Below are 14,136 nucleotides of genomic sequence, written 5' to 3'. Positions count from 1 at the left end.
TTCGACCAATCAAAATTAAGGTTTGATTAGAGTGAACTTGAAAATAGATGATACGATTAAATCGTTCAGGATACTCTATTTTTAGAGGATTTAATCAAATTCAGGATGTGACGTCATATACTGTAAACTTTTTGGTTTCCTCAAACTAATTTGACCAAAGATTTGGCCATGTGACACGGATTGTTTAGACAAATTCCAGTTGATCTCTGACTGTATCTTATATAGCAATCTATTCTCTACCGGCTGCAAGCGTTCATCACAACAAAATTCTTTGATTAAAAGCATAGAGTAATAACTATTTTGTCCTTATTTTTACATGTGGGAAACAATACTGCTAGATTAAAAGGATGCACCTATTTATCTCGGCAGATTCATCATCAATTAGCCTATATTTGTCCACTGCTAAACGTAGGCCTCCCCTTAAAATTTTCCACCTATTTCTATATTGTGCTTCTTGCATCCAGTTTATGGTGATGTGCTTGATATCATCCGTCCATCTAGTCGGTGGTCGTCCTCTGCTTCGATATGCCTCTTGCCTTGGTCGCCATTCCAGAATCTTTCTGGTCCATCTATCATCCGTTAATCTGGCAACATGTCGGGCCCAAGCCCATTTAGCCATGGCTATTTTTTCAACTGTATCTGTGACTCCTGTTCTTCTTCTTATTTCTAGGTTTGGTACTTTATCTCTTATGGTAATACCTAATATTGATCTTTCCATAGCGCGTTGTGTAACTCTTATTTTATCTATTGTTCTTTTTGTCAGAGTCAGTGTTTCTGTACCATATGTAAGAACCGGTAAAACGCACTGGTTAAAAACCTTTCTTTTTAAACAAACTGGGATAACAGACTTGAAAATGTTATTCAATCTACCAAAGGCAGCCCATGTGAGACCTATCCTTCTTTGTATTTCAGTTGTCTGATTATCTCGGCCTAAGCGAATCTCATGCCCTAGATATTTGTAAGCTATTACTTGATGGATGCTATGGCTCTCAATCAGAATTTTACCGCTGACTACTGAAGGTTGGTCATAAATTTTGTCTTTGAGGTGTTAATTTTAAGACCAATTGTTTTTGACACTTTATAGAGCATGTGCAGCATTTTTGTAGCTTTATCAACTCTATCAGATATTAAAACGATGTCATCGACAAATCTTAGGTGGTTCAGATCTTCCCCATTTATATTAATTCCCATGTTATCCTCTCGTTCCATTTGCTTGGACATATATTCAAGAACAGCTGTAAACAATTTAGGGGAGATAGTATGACCCTGTCTAATTCCACGTTCTATTCGAAACTTCTTGGTATCTTCATGAAGGCGGCCACAAGCTGTACCAGTTTCGTAAATACTTTTAATCAACGCGATATATCGGTAGTCAATGCGGCAGTCAGCCAATGCTCGAAGCATTTTATGATGATCTATAGTGTCAAACGCCTTTTCATAATTTACGAATATAAGAAACATATGCTTGTTATACTCTGTACACTTTTCTATTAGCGTTTTTATAACTTGTAGATGATCATTTGTTCCGTATCTGGAGCGGAATCCAGCCTGTTCACAAGGTTGGTAACTATCCAGTTTGTTCACAAGCCGTTTTGTTATTATCTCCATGAATAGTTTGTATGTATGGGAGAGCAAACTAATAGGTCTGTAGTTCTTTAGGTCTGAAATGTCACCTTTTTTGTGCATTATGGTTATTATTGCATTATCCACTGGGAGGGGGTTACGCCTCTTGTCAAACAACTATTGAACATCTTTCTCAACACATTTACTAACGTTCCTCCTCCTTCTTTGATTTGTTCAATGACTATTCCATCTTCTCCAGGTGATTTATTGTTTTTCATCTCTGAGAGAGCTGATTTTAATTCCTCTGTTGTGATATCTGGGATGTTTTCTGAGCCTACATTTTAAACTTTTGGTATTTGATTTTGATCAGGATCTGGAAGTTCTTCTCGCTTATACAATTCTGAGTAAAAATCTCGAGCAATTTTTAAAATATCTTCTTTATTTATTGTAGTTTCTCTTTTTTTCTCGGCAGATTACTTTACATTAAATAATATAGCTTTTTATTTGGTGGCATTTTTGATAACGTCTACAGAAACTTATTACTTAAATCACACCACTTCACACCATTCGGATTTTAAAGTTATTGTTTAATTTTGTTTTAGAATTATTTTATTTTTATAAATACATTGAGGAATTTTTCGCTTCTTGTTTTTCTTTTTATGATATTTTTACAAATATTTATATTTAGATATATACTATAAGTTTGTTGTTTATTTTTAAATACATATTACTGGTGTTTGTTTGAATTGTTTGTTTGAAACAGATAAGAAATTTTGTTTTAGTTAAATTCATGTTTAGTAGATGATTTTAAATAATTTCAAATACGTTAACACTTTGTTATGTTTCAACAAACATTTTTTTCCAGATACAGAACATTCTATCTATCCATTTATTTAATCAGGCAAGAACATCAATCTCAGAAAACTAAAACAATAGTAGTCAGAAAAGAACCAACCAGATGTAAAATAGAAATTGTTGGCATCAGAGACCTAGACAAAGAAGTGCGAGATCAAATACAAAAAGCAAATAGACTGGCAGGATGCCTTAATAACACTATATGGCGTAACAAACACATTAACACTGAGATGAAATCAAAAATTTATAAAGCCAGTGTAAGACCAATAATGACATACGCATCAGAAACAAGACCCGACACAGCTACAACGCAAAGGCTACTGGAAACGGCAGAGATGAGAGTACTGAGAAGAATTACAGGAAATTTAGCTGAGTATTTGATTAGAGCAAATGAATGGACACAAAATAGAAAATAAGAATGGAATAACCACATAAGCAGAATAAAGGAGACCCGTGTCGTCAAAATAGCAAGAGATAAGTCACCAATCGGCAGAAGAAGTATCGGACGACCGCGCAAAAGATGGAGTGACAACCTTCCATAGAGGTATTAATCGGCCAATGAACAAGCAGAATTGCTTATAAAGAAGAAGAAGAAGAACATCCATCTTAGCACATATATATCTGCCTTCTATTCTAAGCTAAGTTCATCCAACTCGGTCCAACATGTTGTTTTATATCACCTAACCATCTAAGTTGTGGTCTTCTTTTTTGTTATTTGTAATACCATTGATCTTAGAGTATGCCTAATAGATTATTATTTAAGTCTAGCTACTTCTAACTGACATATCTCTTCTTCTTCCAGTATCATCTATTTCATGGAAGTTTTTATATGGCTTCGGCAGTTTGCCATACAGCCAGTAATGGAAGTTGATTATTCTAGCTTACATAAGTTTGTTTATACCAACTCCAAACAGTTCCAATGTTATTTTACCAGTCCCCTGTGTCGAATTTTTGATCTACGAGAATAGTCCTCTACGCAGCCTACTTCTACCTTTTAATTTATCTTGCATTACAACCTGAAGAATTTGCTACTAATCGTTTCTTATTACATTACCAAAATCTTTCTACTTTTAACCGCGCAGATCAGTTTTTTGCCTTGACGTATTCATGGCACACGCATCATCTGGCGACCACATTTCGAATGTTGATATTCTTTTACTGCCTGTTTTTTTATGGTCCACGCCACTAGTTCGTTTATATTAAGACGAAGATTATAAAGAATAGTTTTTATTCAATAAAACTTTCTCAATTCTAATACGAATTTCTAGAGTCATTCTAATTCTCATTTACCACTAGGAAATTTTGAACGATATAATGGTTTACTGTTTACACATAAACTCTAGTCTTTATTGATATTTTTGCCAATTTTATAAATGTTAAGACGCATTCCAAAATTTCTGCTAGTCAGTTTGGTTAATCGGTCATTGAAGGTCTTATACAGTATTCGAGAAACAAGACAATATCGTCTCTCCCTATCTGCTTCTCTCTCTCTCTCTCTCTCTCTCTCTCTCTCTCTCTCTCTCTCTCTCTCTCTCTCTCTCTCCAATGGAGCTGTTGCTCAAATCGTGCCCTGGCCTGCGCCGTCATTCGCCTCCAAGCATTTCTTTCTTCAGCTGCTCTTCTCCAGTTATCCACCCTCAAGATATCACTAGCATTGGTGCTTAATTCGTCTAACCACCTCTTCCTAGGTCTTTAGAGTGGCCGACGCCCCCCATATTTCCAAGGTAGTATAGTCAGCAAATCGGAATATCCAAAAATATTTTATATGTTGCCTTCAGTATCTGTCATCACTTTTCTAAGTAGATATTAGTAAATATTTAAAATACGGGCGACAAAATGCACGTCGATCGAGCTTCTTTTTGGATATTTACTTCTCCGAAATAGATATTCTACCTATTAACAATTTTTGATAGAATAATAATGTTATTTTATTTCCATTACTTGTTCAATAGTTTTGTAAAATGAGATTGTCATATTTTTTTTTGCTCTTATGTTAAATCTGCGGACCAGTCTTTTCATCTTTATCTTGGGCTATCAATATTACGTCGTCTGCGTAACAGAGTATTTTTACTTCTTCGTTTCCCATTCTGTATCTTCTTTCCTTATTCCGCTGCCTATTTCTATAGGTTCTGAACTTGTCCATCTATTCTGACTTCCCTTTTGTTGTTTTGGTAGATGTTTTCAATAGTTTTTATGATATTTATGGAAACTTCTCTATTATACAGAAGATGGATTACATCTTTGAGTCTTACTCTGTCAGATGCTTTCTTTAAATCACTCAAACACAGAAACGCTAGTCTATTATGGTCTAGTGATTTCTCAGTAATTTGCTTTATGATGAATATTGCATCTGTACACGATCTTCCAGTACGAAATTCCTGTTGTTCATTTGCTAAACTTATCCTCTAATTCATTAGTAGTATGTAGGATTTATCAAGTTTATATCTCTGTAGTCTTCTGGCCTTTTTGAATAGTAGAATTAGTTCGCCCGTTGTCAATTCTTCCGGTATTTTATTGTGTTTTATAATTTTATTGATTATTGCTGTTAATTTTCTATCATTGCTGCTCTACAATATTTCAGTAATTCGTTTGGTATTCCGTCTTTACCTGCTGCTTTTCTGTTCTTCATCTTTTCAAGTATTTTACGAACTTCCTGTATATTTATATTAAGTTCTTCAATTGTGGTAATTTTTGACATTTCCGGTTCTAGCGTAGTTTCTTATTCCTCTGCATATAGCTTTTTTAGGTAGCCAATGCATGTACCCTTTTCTTGTGTTTTGGTTCTATTAGTTCCATTACCTCCTTTCTTTGACCTCTTATAAAGCGCCATATTTCCTTTTGCAGACCATAAGAATCATGTTCAACTTCTGTCGAAAAACGTTAAACTTTTTGAAGTTATACTTCTATACGCACGTTCGACGTTGGAAATTTGTACAGGAGTGAATCGGCAAAATCATTACATATGTAAGATATAGGTAAGAGAGAGACAGAAGATATATTTTCTCTCTCTTTCTCTCTCGAGAATAAAAATGTTCCTTTTGTAAATATATTTGATATTTATTAATATTATTATTATATTACAACGTGAAACGTTGTAGACATGCTTTCGGACGAATTAATTAGGTCGAACGGAAAAGAAAGAGGAAGGAAAGCAGGTGATGAGGAGGAGGTCTTTATGAATAGTAAACAGCTAGGGATAACTCAAATTAAAAGAGAAGAGTTTAAAAATAGAGACAATATGATAATTGGCTTAAGATGTGAAGGAGATAAAATGTGAAATAAAGGATGTATGCCGAAGAGTTTAAAGAATTAAAAACGGAAAATCAGAATTTGAGAGAGAGCGTGCCTTTTACAGTTTGAAAAGCAAGATAAAAGGTAGAATTAATGCAGAACAAGAAAAACTTGAGTGATTCTAAGGATGAAGGAATTTATATAAATGATAATAATAATAATATCGTACGGAGAGAGAACAACATTAAGGCGGTATCAAGGGGGAAGAGGACTTATGGACATAGGTGAGCAACTAGATGAACAGGTTGTTAATTTACGAATTTATTTTCAGGTACAGGCTGAGACATCTACTCTACATCGAGCAATCTGCGCAGTAGATGATACAACGATAATTAAACTGCCGCCCAATGAGATCAGCCAAGAATATGTCGACAACACAGCGTCGAACTATTGGTTGACATCAGGAAATATGTTTCCCGAGATCGAGGGTTTCCTACTTGCCATTCAGGATCAGGTTATTTCAACTAAAAATTACCTGAAGTATATTGTTAAAGATCCCCAAATCCAAAATGATAAATGCCGATATGGATGCCAAGTCCAAAAAACCATCCAACATCTTACCGGTGGCTGCCAGGCGTTTGTCGGTACTGGTTATAAAGAACGCTATGACTCGGTAGAAAAGATTATCCACCAAGAACTAGCTGACAAACTGGGACTTCTCCATCTTCCTTATTATCAATGCTTGTCCCTGGCAGAATGCACTGTGCTCACAGACCAACCAGTGGCACATAATAGACGGGATCCCATACTAGTTAATAAACTTACTAGGCAAACTACACTTATTGAAGTGGCGATACCCAACATTAATAAATTACGTGTTAAATACAACTAAAAGATCGCCCAGTACAGAGATCTAGAAATACAAATTAGGAGACAATGGATCATGAAAAGTACCCAGACAGTACCTATTATTATATCTACTACTGGTGTTATTCTAAAAAATCTCCTAGAGAACATAAAACAGCTGGGTCTAAATAAACATCTCTATAAGGCCATGCAGAAAGCCGTACTCTTCGGGACGTCCAGATGTGTAAGAAAATTTTTGGGAGATACTCCAGCATACCAAGTCACTTAGGACTCGATAACACAGAAAGATCCCCACTAGAGCTCAATCTTTTTGATACCTTAGGTATCTGGGATGAGTGAATTTTCTCCTTAGAGGGACTGTGGGTCGTATGGCTAAATCTATATATGCTCTGAAGCACGGGGATGGCTCGTTGTCATTTTTAGAAATGAAAATACCGTATGTCATATAAACGATGATTTGACAGTAATGGAGAATAAAATGTAGGGGGAATTGAGAAAAATGCAGAAAAAACATTTAAGTCAAGATAAATCAGTAAAAATATCACAATAGACTGCCCAATATGGCATTGAAACCAAACAGAAGGGTAATTAGAACAATCGGCAAACTAATCAAACAGGAGAGAGAATTCTCTCTCCTGTTGCCGACCAGAATGTAGCTTCGACTTTTTTAAATAATTTTAAACTGTTTGTCCTTGTTTAGTGTAGTGTTATGTTCAACTTTATGTTTTTTAATTTTATGTGTATGACATTCTGCAATTGTTGGATAGCCCAAAATTGACGAAATGCCCCTGAAGATGCTCTAGGGAGCTAAAGTACTTGGGCAAGATTTAATTAATAAAACTGTGCTCGATATCTGCCTTTATTTTATCAAAGTTCATTTATTCGAGCATTCAACCTTGTATTAATTTTTTTTTTGTTATAAGTACAGTTTTTTAAATACTGTTTCTCATATACCTACATATTCAATAATATTAATTATAAAAATACTTTATCGGGACCATTGTGTTGTCATCATTTTTCTGTAAATTTTTAATTTTTTTCGTTAATGACAAAACAGTCCTTACTTAAAAAAATATATTAAAAAAAGTAGTCTTGTTAGAAAAAAAAATTATAAAAATAATTATTCAAAAAAATAATTCATTGGTTGATTAAATTTTTAAACGTTTTGTAGAAAGGGGGGGGTGAACTTAAACGAGTGGAAATCCCCGATATAAAATCCTGTCTACGTCACTGCCTGTTAGTACTAATACTGTACGTACAGAAAGGTAGTAAACAAATCGAATTAAAGCGAGTATTTTTTATGATCTTTAAATTTGCAAATGGTGTAAATTGTGACAGGTTTATATTCTAGAAAGACAATGCATCTATAAGCAACAATTCCTCTGTCAAATTTTTATTCAAAACATCCCTTTCGGATTACGACTATTGCTCGGTTCGGCAGCGGGTTCTAATTTTGGCGCGATTCTGACAGCGTCGTCGCGTGACGTCACTTTGTACACTGACGCCTGTTCGAAAGCGGCGAGTCGGGACTTCAGTTTCCGAAACTGGTGCATGGTATGATGACGGAAAAAGGTGGTTGCGAAATTTTCTTGTCGTAAAAAGCGTCGCGCCGAATTTTCCGGATCGAATCAAAGAAAAGTTATTTTAGACCAAAATATAAAGGCAAAAAAAGGTAAGAAAGGCTAGTTGAAATAGAATTTTGGGCTGTTTTTTAAATGTTAGTCAAAACAAGATACTTTAAATAGCTCCAGAGCTTATTATAAATATTTATTTTTGAAACATCTTTACCGTTCGAATGCTTGCATTCCAATAACTTTTTTTTAACTGAAATATTGAATGCTACGCCCAAATAATATTGTTCGAGTGTTAAAAATTAATAACATCTTTTTAGTGTGATGATTTTATATTTCATTATAAAATATTTAAAAAATTAATGTGGATTAGTTTCACAAGTTAAGTTTAAATATAATATAAGTATATTTAAAGCGGCTTCTTTATTTTTTGTACTATATGGTTCTTGCAAAACTACTGATGAATATTTTCATTAAATATTTCTACTACATCTTTTTCATTTTACTTAATAGGCAAAGCACTTGTTTAATTATCAGCGTTCTTTAGGCCGCCCATTGCTTCTCCGCATTTGGTGATTTATCTCAAGACATTCCATTAAATTTTTCTTTTTTGTACTCATGTGTTAATCGGATATTTTTGCACTGCCTTCATTTTTTTCTTTACCATATAAAGTTTTGCCCGTTATTCATCTTTAACATTTTCATCTTCATGGTTTCCATTATTCGTTTTGTTCCATTATTCTATCACGTCTTGTTTCTGCACAGTACGTCTTAATGGGGCGTATATTTTATCGTCTTGTACATTTTAATTTTTAACATTTCAGAACAAGATTATATATCTGTTTCTTTTACGTATTGCCATTATTACCTCATCCATAATGATACTCACTAGTACTGGGCTTAGTGAATTACTTTGTCTCATACTTTATATACTTTAATGGGTTTTGATTGTTCTCATTAAGTTTCCAGCATTTCCTTGTTGCACAGTGATTCGTTAATATCCTCCAGCTGAATTATATCAAAAGCTTTTCGTAAGTCTACGAAATAGACGAATGCTGGTGTTTATATGTGATACATTTTTATGATATTTGTTAAATAATAAATACAGCCTATTGACATAATCTTCCAGATTTAAACCTTTGTCATTATGTTGCGAATGTTGTGAGTGTATTTATTTTGTTAGTTATCACTTTTGTGGTAAAATTAGGCATTGTGCTGAGAAGATATATGCTTCTTCATCTTCTTCACGTCTCTATCAATCCGACGAATTATACGACGTTGGAGATCACCATTGTGAAGGCTTCTCGATCTTCTGCCACATGAAATAATTGTCCTGCTTTTGATATCTGAGTCCATTTACGAATGTTTTTTAACCAAGAAACCTGTTTCTTTAGGCCTTCTATTTTGCCTTCAAGGATCAGTTGTAGTATTCTATATCGATTTCCCCTCACTATATGTCCCAGATAAGACAGCTTCTGGTGTTTAACAGTCTTTAGAAATTCTCTATCTCTGTTGACCCTCCTTAGTACTTCCTCATTCGTTTTTCTTCCTGTTGAAGATATTTTCAGCAGTCGTCTATGAATCCACATATCTAATGCCTCAATTCTGTTTATGCTTGATACTTTTAGGGTCCACACTTCAACTTCATACTAAAGTATAGACCAAATATAGCACATAACCGTTCTTTGTCTTAATGCAATTACTATTTTTGTTGGAAATAAGCCACAATTTAAGTTTAAAATAAGTTTATTTTTGACGTTTCGATTTCCACTTTAGAAATCGTTCTCAAAATACAAAATATTAATAAATTAAACAAATCTTGTTTTTTGATATTTGGTGAAAAAGACTTGCAAATACTTATAAACAGGGTGACCGAAACATGTGTTGAATATGGGATAAAACTTAATACTTCCAAAACAAAACTTGTGGTCAGGTCAAAAAAACAGAGTTACATCCAATGAACATCAGAGCGTATGGAATAGAGTTAGAAAGAATCCACAATATCACCTATTTGGGGACAATGTTACCGATAATGGGATATAAGCAAAGAAATAAGAATACGCATTGAAAAAGCCATAGCCACCTTCTATAAATTAAAGAAAGTGTTGTTTAACTTGAGAATACCCGTCATAAAAATTATAGCATGCAATGGTATACCCAAGAGGAAAAAACCTCATGATAATATCCCGACATGGTAAGTATTTGGTCTAACATTTAGTTTACTCTCAATAAACAGAAAACTCTGATTTTGTATGTATGTTATTTAAAAATATAAATGATGTATCCTCGATATGTTATTGACTTACTAATAGTGGTATTTATTTAGATTTATATTATTCACCAACTAATAAAAAAACAAAATTTGTTTAATGTATTAGTATTTTGTATTTTGAGATCGATTTCGAAAGTGGAAATCAAAACGTCAAAAATAAACTAATTTTAAACTTAAATTTTGGTTTATTCCCAACAAAAATAGTAATTGCATTAAGATGCCACAAGAAAATAGTTTTCAACAAAAAAATGTTTTTATTTTCATAAAAGTAGTTTTAGCTGGTCCAATTAACATTAAACAATGTTGGGGACAAAATGCATCCTTGTCTGATTCCTAGTTGTATAGAGATTTCGTCGGTGTAATTGTCTCCAATTTTTACTACATCAGTTTGATTCCAGTACATATTTTTAATTCTTCCTTTTGTATTTCTTCTAAGATTATTTACAGTTTGCTAAGTTTTTCTAGAACTAGAATCCCTTAACATTGAATCACTTTCAGCGCACTTGGTTTCCCATGACTTGCTTTTTGGTTTTAATTTCTTTTTTCACTATATATTTATACAATTACTAGTGATTTTGCCCGTCACCATGCGACGGGGATGCAATGAATTGCATCTACAATCACTCCACTTAATTTTTTCTGTCTTTCTCCTATTTAAGGCTAGGACGACAACAGAATAATATTTTAATCTGTTGTACAACTTTCATAACAAATAAGTCACTTTTGGAGAGTAGTTGAACTTTTTGCGCAAAGTCGTCTTACGAAATCGACCTACGTATAAAACAAGCGTAATTCTAGTTTGGCAATTTATTTGTTGGGAAACTCGAGTTATGTATTATATTTTTTACCGATCACCAAAATTTTCAAAAGATTTAAAAATAAAATTTTTAAAATAATAAATTTCTTGCATGATAGGGCCGTTCTTTTCACCTGCAGATAAGTATTGTCCGATCTGACAGATAGTTATCTGAAGGATAGAAATTTATTTATAAAATAAAATGTACCCGTCTTTTCACGTCAAATTATGTTGCGGTTACTTATCTGTAAGATAAATGTAAAATTTATTTCGGAACACACCAATATTTAATTAATTGTCAAAGAAATCACAATAATGTTTTAATATTTCTTTTGATTATAGAATTTGTGGTGGCAGGAATAAATAAAATTATGTAGAGAAAAATTTAATAACGAATAAAAAAATAATAAATGTTTAATGATTCTTCTCAAGTTTTTCCAAAAAAGGTTAGCTCAAACATGTTCAACTTCAAAAACTTCAGTCGTGTCTTCATTTAGCAATTCATCTTCAAAATTATCTTAATTTTGATCTCTCGCTAGGTTGTACTCGTAGAATGTTGCTGTAGATTAGAACGGCTGAATTTTTTCAACCTTAGAGCCACTTTCACTGGATGAAATATTACCCTTCTCCTCCATACATAAAAAGTTATGTTGCATATCTGGTTCTAATATGAAATCCATTATGGAAATTGGAGGGTTTAGCGGACTTCTTAACAATGGCTTTACTTTATAATCAGAATTTCCTTGTAAGAATCCATTTCTATTATCTTCATTTAAACTTCTTATCGAGAATACAGGATTATTTATTCCTACCTAGTAGGTACCTAGAAAAACATATCCAAGAAGTATCACGAAATTCTCAAAATTTAAACTCAATATTTCATATATTATATAAAAGATTTATTGAAAGTTTTGGAAATTTTCTACTACACTCTGGATATTTTGTATTCTTACTCTGAGTCTTTTTATATATAATTGAATGTATTTTATAATTATTAAAAGAATCTTACAACCTAGGTACTATGTGCATATTTTTCATTTTGGAGTCTGATATTACTATTATTGAATCAATAACACCAATATCGCTTGAAAAAGAACACTTAATGGACACTAAGTAGAAAAAAGCGTGGAATCACCACATAAGCAGAATGTGGGGGAGATTTGTGTCGTCAAAATAGCAAGATATAAGTCACCAACTGGCAGAAGTATTGGACGACCGCGCAAGAGATGGAGTGGCACTTCCATGAAGGCGTTAATCCGCCAATGAACAAGCAGAATTGCTTATAAAGAGGAAGAAGAAGAATAATAAAAAACAATGCATTATACTCTACATTAGACAGTCGTTGGGTTTTTTTTTTAAATAAAATCGTTCTTCTTTTTCCGTGAAAACTGTGTTTTGTAGTTTTCTTTTTGTGGATTTTGTGTGGCAATTCCCCCTTTAAGGTCTAGCACTAATCAACCATTATTCTTATATCTCATCTTCCTTGGTAACGTCTCTATATCTCCTTTATGTATTGATGTAACCTCTCTCCCTGTTTCTCGCTGACGCTGACAGCTCCAAGATTTGCCGCTTATATTGCATCTCAGTTTTTTTATAATTGTCGACCATGTTAGCTACAATTTAGTTGTAGTTTGGAGACTTGTTGTTTCTAAAGAAACCGTCTATGACTTTTACGAAAGAACTCCATGCTTCAGAATTATCCTGGGTGTTCGGGAACAATCTATTCGATTTTATGGTTTGAATTTGAGGGCTTACAACAATTTCTTCTTTAAGTTTGGCTTTAGAAAGTGCAAGAAATTGTTGACACATGTATTTAAAGCAGTCACTTTATTTAACGTAATGTAAATTTCGTGCTCGACTGTCCTACTCGCACAAAAACCTGAATTCAGACTGCTGACCCAAAAACATTTTGAGGTATCCACAACAATATTCGCTATACTTTAGTTTATTTAGCAACAGCTCAAGATTCTCATACGTTTCCTTGAAATGCACGTAGTGAGCAACAGGCACCGAGGCATAAGTATTACTATTGTGCATCAAGACACCCTTCAGACTTCTCTTAGAAGAATCAATAATTAACCGACATGATATGGAATCGTAATTGTCAGCTACAAGTTTCATGACTTCTTCAGGAATATATTGCAATATACTAGTGAACCGTCTTGAGCAAAATATTCCGCGAACTCTTTTTCACGATGCTATAACACGAAAATGTGGTTCCTGGAGCCAACAAATTTTTATCTTTCAGTCGTGATCCTAAGATTTGTGTAGCATTCTTGGATAGGCATAAGTCTTTCACTAAGTAATTTAGTTCATCTTGGATAAGCTGTTGAGGTTGATCTACATCAGGACTGAATTATTCGTCTTCATCGGTTTTTACGGTTGAACTTTCATCTGATGATTGCTGTTGGATGATATGCAGAAAAGGTGAAAGAATGGGGATTACTGGACCACGAAGTACAGGTCTTTTAGTAGACAAAAAATCAGGATACTGAATTGTATATTTATTTTTCGAATTGAACCCCTTGATATCGCATGAGCAAAAGTAAGAATGCCGAAGAGCTACGTAAAGCACATCTTGTGTGAAGCCCAAGGTTTGTCTTGATAGGTAACCAAGTTTTACACTGAAGTAAGTGTGATAAGCTTTCTTGATAATTTCTGTTATGTTTCGTTCATGCTTTACTATCGTTAAATCACCATACACGTAACAAATATATCAGGATTGTTTTTACACTTTATTGATGACATTATGATGTACTAACCACTCAAAAACAAAACACAACTCGATGTTACTCACAACTGACGCTAACTAACTATTTTGTAAACAACTACCATCGGCAGTGTTGCCATTAAAATGAAATAAACATATTATATTAAAAGATTGTAAAATATTTTCTATCGCTGTATAAAATATTTTAAAGAAACAATTTTAATTCAATTTACAAATTATCAATAAGGTACTTTTTTGCTTTAATACAAAA

The 14,136-nt window shown here is 33.4% G+C and overlaps 1 protein-coding gene across 4 annotated transcripts in view; it reads left to right on the top strand.

Annotated features, from left to right (window-relative positions):
- The window catches only part of LOC140450663 (myosin light chain kinase, smooth muscle-like), a 209,717-nt gene that overhangs the window by 1,276 nt on the left and 194,305 nt on the right, over positions 1-14,136 (top strand). The window contains exon 1 of one of the 4 annotated variants that reach the window (XM_072544340.1): positions 8,043-8,187. The exons of the other annotated variants lie outside the window; for them this stretch is intronic. The gene's annotated coding sequence lies outside the window, so the exon portion shown is untranslated. Of the gene's footprint in view, positions 1-8,042; positions 8,188-14,136 lie in introns of those variants that run through there. 4 annotated transcript variants of the gene reach the window in all.

This window comes from Diabrotica undecimpunctata, chromosome 1 (assembly GCF_040954645.1).
Source record: "Diabrotica undecimpunctata isolate CICGRU chromosome 1, icDiaUnde3, whole genome shotgun sequence".
Lineage (NCBI taxonomy): Eukaryota > Metazoa > Arthropoda > Insecta > Coleoptera > Chrysomelidae > Diabrotica > Diabrotica undecimpunctata.
The sequence above is the reverse complement of the archived record's forward strand: the minus strand, read 5'-3'. Positions and strand labels throughout refer to the sequence as shown.